Source organism: Macrobrachium nipponense, chromosome 29, assembly GCF_015104395.2.
Source record: "Macrobrachium nipponense isolate FS-2020 chromosome 29, ASM1510439v2, whole genome shotgun sequence".
Classification (NCBI taxonomy): domain Eukaryota; kingdom Metazoa; phylum Arthropoda; class Malacostraca; order Decapoda; family Palaemonidae; genus Macrobrachium; species Macrobrachium nipponense.
In genome coordinates this window covers 9,637,846-9,645,345 of record NC_061092.1, presented here as the reverse complement: position 1 = coordinate 9,645,345, position 7,500 = coordinate 9,637,846, and the positions used below count along the sequence as shown (strand labels likewise).

At 35.6% G+C, this 7,500-nt stretch overlaps 1 protein-coding gene across 4 annotated transcripts in view; it reads right to left on the bottom strand.

The window, feature by feature from the left end:
• The window catches only part of LOC135206105 (cholesterol 7-desaturase nvd-like), a 271,484-nt gene that overhangs the window by 79,211 nt on the left and 184,773 nt on the right, over positions 1-7,500 (bottom strand). The window lies entirely within an intron of this gene.

Genomic DNA, 7,500 nt, shown 5'->3' with positions numbered 1-7,500 from the left:
GATACATTGGTGTTTTGAGAGAGAGAGAGAGAGAGAGAGAGAGAGAGAGAGGAGAGAGAGAGAGAGACTCGCCGCGTGGATGAATAAGTACTTGTTTTTTTTTTTTACTTAATTTTGACCCGGTGCATAAATATGACACTGATAAAATGATAATGTTTTGAACTAAAAAGGGGTTATATCATGCATGCTGTCTGGTTGATCCGTTGCTGTTTTGGGAGGGTGAAGTAAATCGACGTCTAATTTATGGCTGTTTATCAATTATACCCTTCTATTTGAATTGCAGCAATGCTATGTTGACAATCATACAGCAATTTTCTTTGTTTCTTTTTTTTTCACACAGAAATGCACTTGTCTTTGCTCTTCGGCTGTTTTTCAATTCAACTTTTTCTTCTTGATGGTTGCTGTAATTGTTCCACACAGCAATTTACACTAAATTTGTTGCACTGCAATAACAGCTTACTTTCAGTTGACCTTGCATTCGATAAATGTGTGCCTTGCACGGTACCCCGAAAATAGATGCTGTTTTGTGCATTTTCATCTTTCTCCTAAGGCCTTCTCTACTTCATCTTGCGCAAATGATCAACTCTCATTCAGGAGGAACCCACAACGAATCTATTTTCGAACAGACAACGAAGAGAATGAAGTTAAGAGTGTTTTAAACTTCAAAACAAAACGAAAGGTTCCGGGCCGACACCCATTTTCTATTCGGAAATGAAAAGGAATACGGAAGTGCCGAGGGCAAACTCTTGGAATTGCTCTCATTCTCAACGACGACGATGGAAAGTGACTTTCTTAACTTAATTTGCTTCCCTAAAGATGCATTTCTTTCACTAAACTTCCTTACGAGGCTGGATTTTCTTATGCTGTGTTTTTTTCTGAAAGTATTACGCGAAAATTCAGTATTCAGTACCAAAATAAAATTAAAGAGTTTATAAGCTTCCGAAACATTCACATTTAAAAATTAGTGTCGCGTCTGGGTTGCTTTCTATATCTATTGCCAGATCGGTTATCTATCTATCTATCTATCTATCTATCTATCTATCTATCATATATATATATGTATATATATGTATATATGTATATATATATACATACATACATACACACATACATATATATATATATATATATATATATATATATATAATATATATATATATATATATATATATGGGATGAGGTTGCTACCCTATGCTCTTCATTCCAAAATGTACCCCACAACAATCAATTAAACTGACTGTTTGGGGGCAACAAAGCTACATTAGGGTTAACGGCCCATGCGTGACAATGAATACACAAACAAACGTGCATTCATGCCCATCAAATGTCTGAAGGAAATGTCCTTTCATAGCCATCTGATTTTCGTTGTAACTCTCTCTCTCTCTCTCTCTCTCTCTCTCATGTAAACTCAACCCATCCACTTTATGTTTGGCACATAAATACTGACGAATTTATTCTACGTTTAATGCAGATCTCTCTCTCTCTCTCTCTCTCTCTCTCTCTCTTATGCAAAAGCAACTCATTCAGCTCTCTTCTGGTACAGAAATATGACGAGTTCAGTTTACATTTCTTGCAGATTAGGTTCGTATGATCTCTCTCTCTCTCTCTCTCTCTCAAATGTAAACTCAACCGATTCATTTCTCTTTTGGTACATAAATACTGACGAGTTTATTTTACATTTAAAGCAGACTCTCCCTCTCGCTCTCTCTCTCTCATGGATGCCTGATCTAGTTCCTACGGCATTCCGGTACTTTATAGAAGTTCAGGGTCAACAAGAAACCGTCTGCAAATAAAATAAACCAACCCTACCCATCCCCCACCATCCCCCCCCCCCATCCCCACCCCATCCCACCTCCCAACGCCCTTCCCCACCTCCCCAAACGCCCCCCCACCTCCCAGGGCGACCACAACACACTCTAATATATGTTACCACACCCCACACCCTCTTCGCTCCTAGGCTCTGAGAGTTTTTAGAGAGAGAGAGAGAGAGAGAGAGAGAGAGAGAGAGACATACGAACCTAATCTGCAAGAAATGTAAACTGAACTTGTCATATTTTCTGTACCAGGAGAATGAGTTTTTTATGCATAAGATAGAGAGAGAGAGAGAGATGGAGAGAGAGAGAGGAGAGAGAGAGAGAGAGAGAGAGAGAAGAATAAACCACGACACCTTAAATTCTCAGTGGACGAAATATTTCTTCTGTAATCACGAATAGATATCAGGGAGAAGAAGTTACATAAAAGAGGTGAGAGAGAGAGAGAGAGAGAGAGAGAGAGAGAGAGAGAGAGAGTCATACGAACCTAATCTGCAAGAAATGTAAACTGAACTTGTCATATTTCTGTACCAGAAGAATGAATGAGTTTTTTATCCATAAGAGTGAGAGAGAGAGAGAGAGACCTTACCTTACCTTACAGACCTTACAGTTCGTTCGGGTTGCCCCAGGTCCCTCAGTGTGAGGCGCCTCTAATGTCTACCAGAGAGTTGCTAGTACATCTTCCGGTATATTTTGCATCTTCCAATCTTGGATGGTCTGGGATGCAGTTAGATATTTGTCGAGCTTATTCTTAAACACATCTACGCTCACTCCTGATATATCTCAGATGAGCTGGCAACGCATTGAATAGACGCTGCATTATCGATGCTGGTGCGTAGTGGATTAATGTCCTGTGTGCTTTCCTTATTTTTCTGGTATAGTTTTGGGCACTATTAATCTACCTGTGCTTGCTCTTTCTGATATTTTTAGTTCCATGATATTTCTGTTATTCCTTCTATCTGTTTCCATGCCTGAATTATCATGTAGCGTTCTCTTCTTTCCTAGACTATATAATTTTAAGGATTGTAGTCTTTCCCAGTAGTCTAGGTCCTTAACTTCTTTCTATTCTAGCTGTAAACGGACCTTTGTACACTCTCATTTGTGCAATATCCTTTTGATAGTGTGGGTACCATATCATATTGCAATATTCAAGTGGAACTACGAACATATGTTTTATAAAGCATAATCATGTGTTCAGCTTTTCTTGTTTTGAAGTGCCGTAACAACATTCCCATTTTTGCGCTTTACATTTTTTGTTTTCCCAACAGAATTGCTATTTGAATCATTGCATAACATGTTCCTATTTCATCATCACACCAACCGGTCTTAACTGCTTCCTTATTTGTGATTGTCTATTATATTAGGTCCCCTATATGCATATAGCTTTCCTTCTCTGTCTCCATAATTTATGATTCAAATTTATCAGAGTTAAATACCATCCTATTTACCTCTGCCCAATCATATACTTTGTTAAGGTCTCTTTGTAGAGCGTTCCTATCTTCATCACAAGTAATTTCTCTACTTATTCTTGTGTCATCAGCGAAACTACTCACTACCGAATCCTTAACATTACTGTCTATGTCTTCAATCATAATAACAAACAATATTGCAGCTAGCACCGTACCTTGTGGCACACCGGATATTACCTTGGTTTCATCCGATTTCTTTTCTCATCGTTTGCAATAACTATCTGTTTTCTGTTGTGTAAAAATTCTTTTAACCATCTTCCTACTTTATCTACGATATTGTGTTTTCTAATTTTCTTTGCTAATATATTATGGTCTACTTTGTCAAAAGCTTTTGCAAAGTCTAGATAAACCACATCTGTTTCATTTCCGCTTTTCATATTTTTGAATATGTTCTCACGGTGGGACTAAACAGTTGGGTTTGTGTACTTTTTTCCGGGTACGAAACCGTGTTTGTCCTATATTAAACAAATTATTTTTTATTAAATGTTTCATAATATTTTTCTTCATTACCCTTTCATACACTTTCATATGTGATGTTAGACTCACAGGCCTATAATTACTTGCCTCTAGTCTTGATCCACTTTTGAAAGTAGGGGTGATATATGCTAATTTGTGCTCATCATAAATCTTGCCTGTATCTACACTTTGTCTTAATAATATTGCAAGTGGCTTTGCGATAGAATGAACTACTTTCTTTAACAAAATAGCAGGGACTCCATCCGGCCCTGCAGCAGCTCCATTTTTAATTTCATTAATTGCCTGCACAATATCAGCTTCATTAATTTCTATGTCAGCTAAATATTCACTATTTTCTTCCCTTACTTCTATATCATTATCTTCATTATCTATTCTAGGGGTGAATTCTCTCTTATATCGGTTCTGCCAGTATGTTGCAAATTTCCTTTTTTTTTTCATTCGTTAATCTCCCTTCAATTCTCAGAGGGCCTATTTCTATTCTTCTTTTATTCATCTTCTTCGCATATGAGTATAATAGTTTGGGGTTTTGCTTGATATTTAATAGGGTTTTTTCTTCCAAGTCCCCACCCGTTTTTCATTTCTTTTGATTGTATAATCTTTTGGTTCTGCATTTTCTATCTTACTTTTTAGTTCTATAACTTTCCATGCATTTTTTTTCTTTTGTTTTGCAAGACCTTTTTTCCACTTTCTGATTTTCTGGAACAAGATCCTTCTGTCTCTTGGTATGCATGAATGATGTTTACTTTTCTTCTTCGGTATATAGTTTTCCACTATTTTCTCCAATATTTTATATATATCTCCGTATTTACCCTTATGTCATCACTACGAAAATATTATCCCAAATCTTGTTTAATTCTTTTCATTAATTTCTGACCATTTTATATTTTTACTGTAGAAGTTGTATTTTCCATATCCTTCCCACTTTTTCATTTCTTGCCTTATCTCTATTTTTCACTTGCTTTGGAATGAACTGTTAATTCTATGACATTATGGTCTGAAATACTCGCATTATAAACTATTATTTCTTTAACATAATTCATCTCGTTCACAAATACTAGGTCTAAAGTATTTTCCTTTCTTTGTTGGCAGGTGATTTATTTGTTGAATGTTGTATTCTAGTAGCATATCTAATAGCTTTTCAAATTGCCTCTTATCTTCTGCACTACTATTACTCTCTTTTTTATATGTATAAGTACAACACAATCTCCTATTCGTTCTTTCCATTCTACGAAAGGAAAGTTGAAGTCACCAGATAGGAGAATAGTCCAGTCCTTGTGATTTCTACATATATCATCCAATTTTTCAATTATTAAGTCAAACTCTTTCGTATTAGGAGGTCTATATATACTATGTTCATCAATTTTTCAGATTCAAATTCTACCGCTATTAGTTCACATTCTGAGTTACTATATTTCTCATATATTTTTTTCCTTGTTTTTTGTCTTTCCCATATATTGCGGTTCCCCCTTGATTCCTATTTTTCTATACCCTGATCTATAAGTTTGGGAAACCCCTTTTATTTGATCATCATTTCCCAGTCTCTTGGGAATACCAGGTTTCACTTATATTCATTATATCATATTCTCTTTCATTTTGGGGTAGTTCTTCTAAGTACTCTATTTTTTCTTTTTTGAGTTACTCGTAACTAAACCCTGCGCATTCATCACTATGATGGTTTGCGTGTTTTCTCTTCATTTAATAATGGTAGTAATAAGGATTTTCCCATGTCTCTTTCCTGTTCTGGTATGTTGTTCTTTTTTTCATTTCCAGAAATTTTGACATTAAAAAATCCAACTTTTCCATAATGTTTGATCTTCCTTCATCATAATTATTCATTTTGTGTCTGAATCTGCAATTTTCTCGTTTCTGCAATATCCTCTTGCATAATAAATAAACAGTTATTATTCTCTTGAGTAGAATTTCGGAGCTGATGCTTTGAAATTTTTTTGCTGACACCTCTGCATATCTCCAATTGGGGTTTTGGCTTTTCTCTTTTACCTGATATTCTTGATTTCTCTCTTTATTTGTTTCTTTCTTATTTTGGATTTTATACTTGGTTGGTTATTTATTTGATTATGATTCATGGCTACAGGGTGCATATATTTTGCATTTTTTGTCAAACTTACATCCGTTTTCCTTCTTTTAGGTTTTTACATATTTTTGGATGCAGATCTCTGCAATCATCCCCATATCCATCAAGTATGCACATTACCATATATTTCATAGTTTTGACATATCTTAGGATGTTTGTAGTAAAACATCTTTCTCCAAATCTGCAATTCCTCTTTCAAAAGGTTGCAGATTTGTCTTTCTGTCTATTTTTTCCTCTTTCCCGTCATTGTGTAGATCTGGGTAGAGCCTCTTCGGGATTTGCTTTTATGTTGTCATATCGTAATTTATTTCTTCGTAGTATGCTGCTTTATTGCCTATATGTAGTATCAATTGAGTATCTCTGCATCCATACTTTTATCTTGTTCTTGTTTCCTTATTTTTTTCTGTCATTTCATTTTTGTTTACTTCTCTTCCGTTTCCTCTTCTTATTCTTTTGCTTCTTCTTCTTCTCTTCCTCTTCTCATCCTCAACTATTTGTACATTCAATCTTGATTTAATAACATTGTCTATCCATGATAGACATGTTGAACAAAAAAATTCTTGTATCTTTTCTCAAATCTTGTATTACCTCAGCACACTGATGGGATGGGCGGAATGTTGCATGCAGCACATTTTCTGATTAGGTTTTGTGGATTGACTATGCTATACCAAACCTTACACAGTTTGCATGCTTTTGGCATTCTTTTTCCTAATGCATCAATTAGGATATTCACAAGATTCACCTTATTCATTTTCTTTGTCGGAATATGTTGGTTTATGTATATTTTCTTTATGAGTCTCTTGACCACTTGGATTTTATTTGGAACTTCTTCAATTATTTCAAGATGTTTTCATTAGATTTGTTCCAGTTTGAAGGATTATATCCTTCTAATATATCTATGAATGCCTGTTTTATCTTTTGGTTAGGACCTTCCTTTTGTGTTTTTAGGCTGTTGCTGATTTCATAGATGAGAAATGCCAGTTCCCTTCCTGCTACCTCATCGTATTGCGAATCTGCTAAACACGCTAAATTACGCCACCCTCTTCCCGCAGTTGGAAACTTACTGCCATCTTGTTCTGATTTATAGTATTTACACTTGATAAACTAACTTAGAAGACGCTTTATCCTAATATTTTCACACTAATCTTATCACCGATAGTTCACGAACACTTCTAGATATTTCTCAATTCTAGTCGTATGTTAAACTTGTGATATCTGTTGATTAATCTGACTTCACGCGGGGTACGTCTCACCAAGCAAGATGGCTACTACGAGAGAGAGAGAGAGAGAGAGAGAGAGAGAGAGAGAGAGAATAAAACCACGACACCTTAAATTCTCAGTGGACGAAATATTTCTTGCAATCACGAATAGATATCAGGGAGAAGTTACATAAAAGGAGAGAGAGAGAGAGAGAGAGAGTCATACGAACCTAATCTGCAAGAAATGTAAACTGAACTTGTCATATTTCTGTACCAGAAGATGAATGAGTTTTTTATCCATAAGAAAAGAGAGAGAGAGAGTAGAGATGAGGAGATAGAGAGAGAGAGAGAGAGAGAGAGAGAGAGAATAAAACCACGACACCTTAAATTCTCAGTGGACGAAATATTTCTTGTAATCACGAATAGATATCAGGGAGAAGTTACATAAAAGG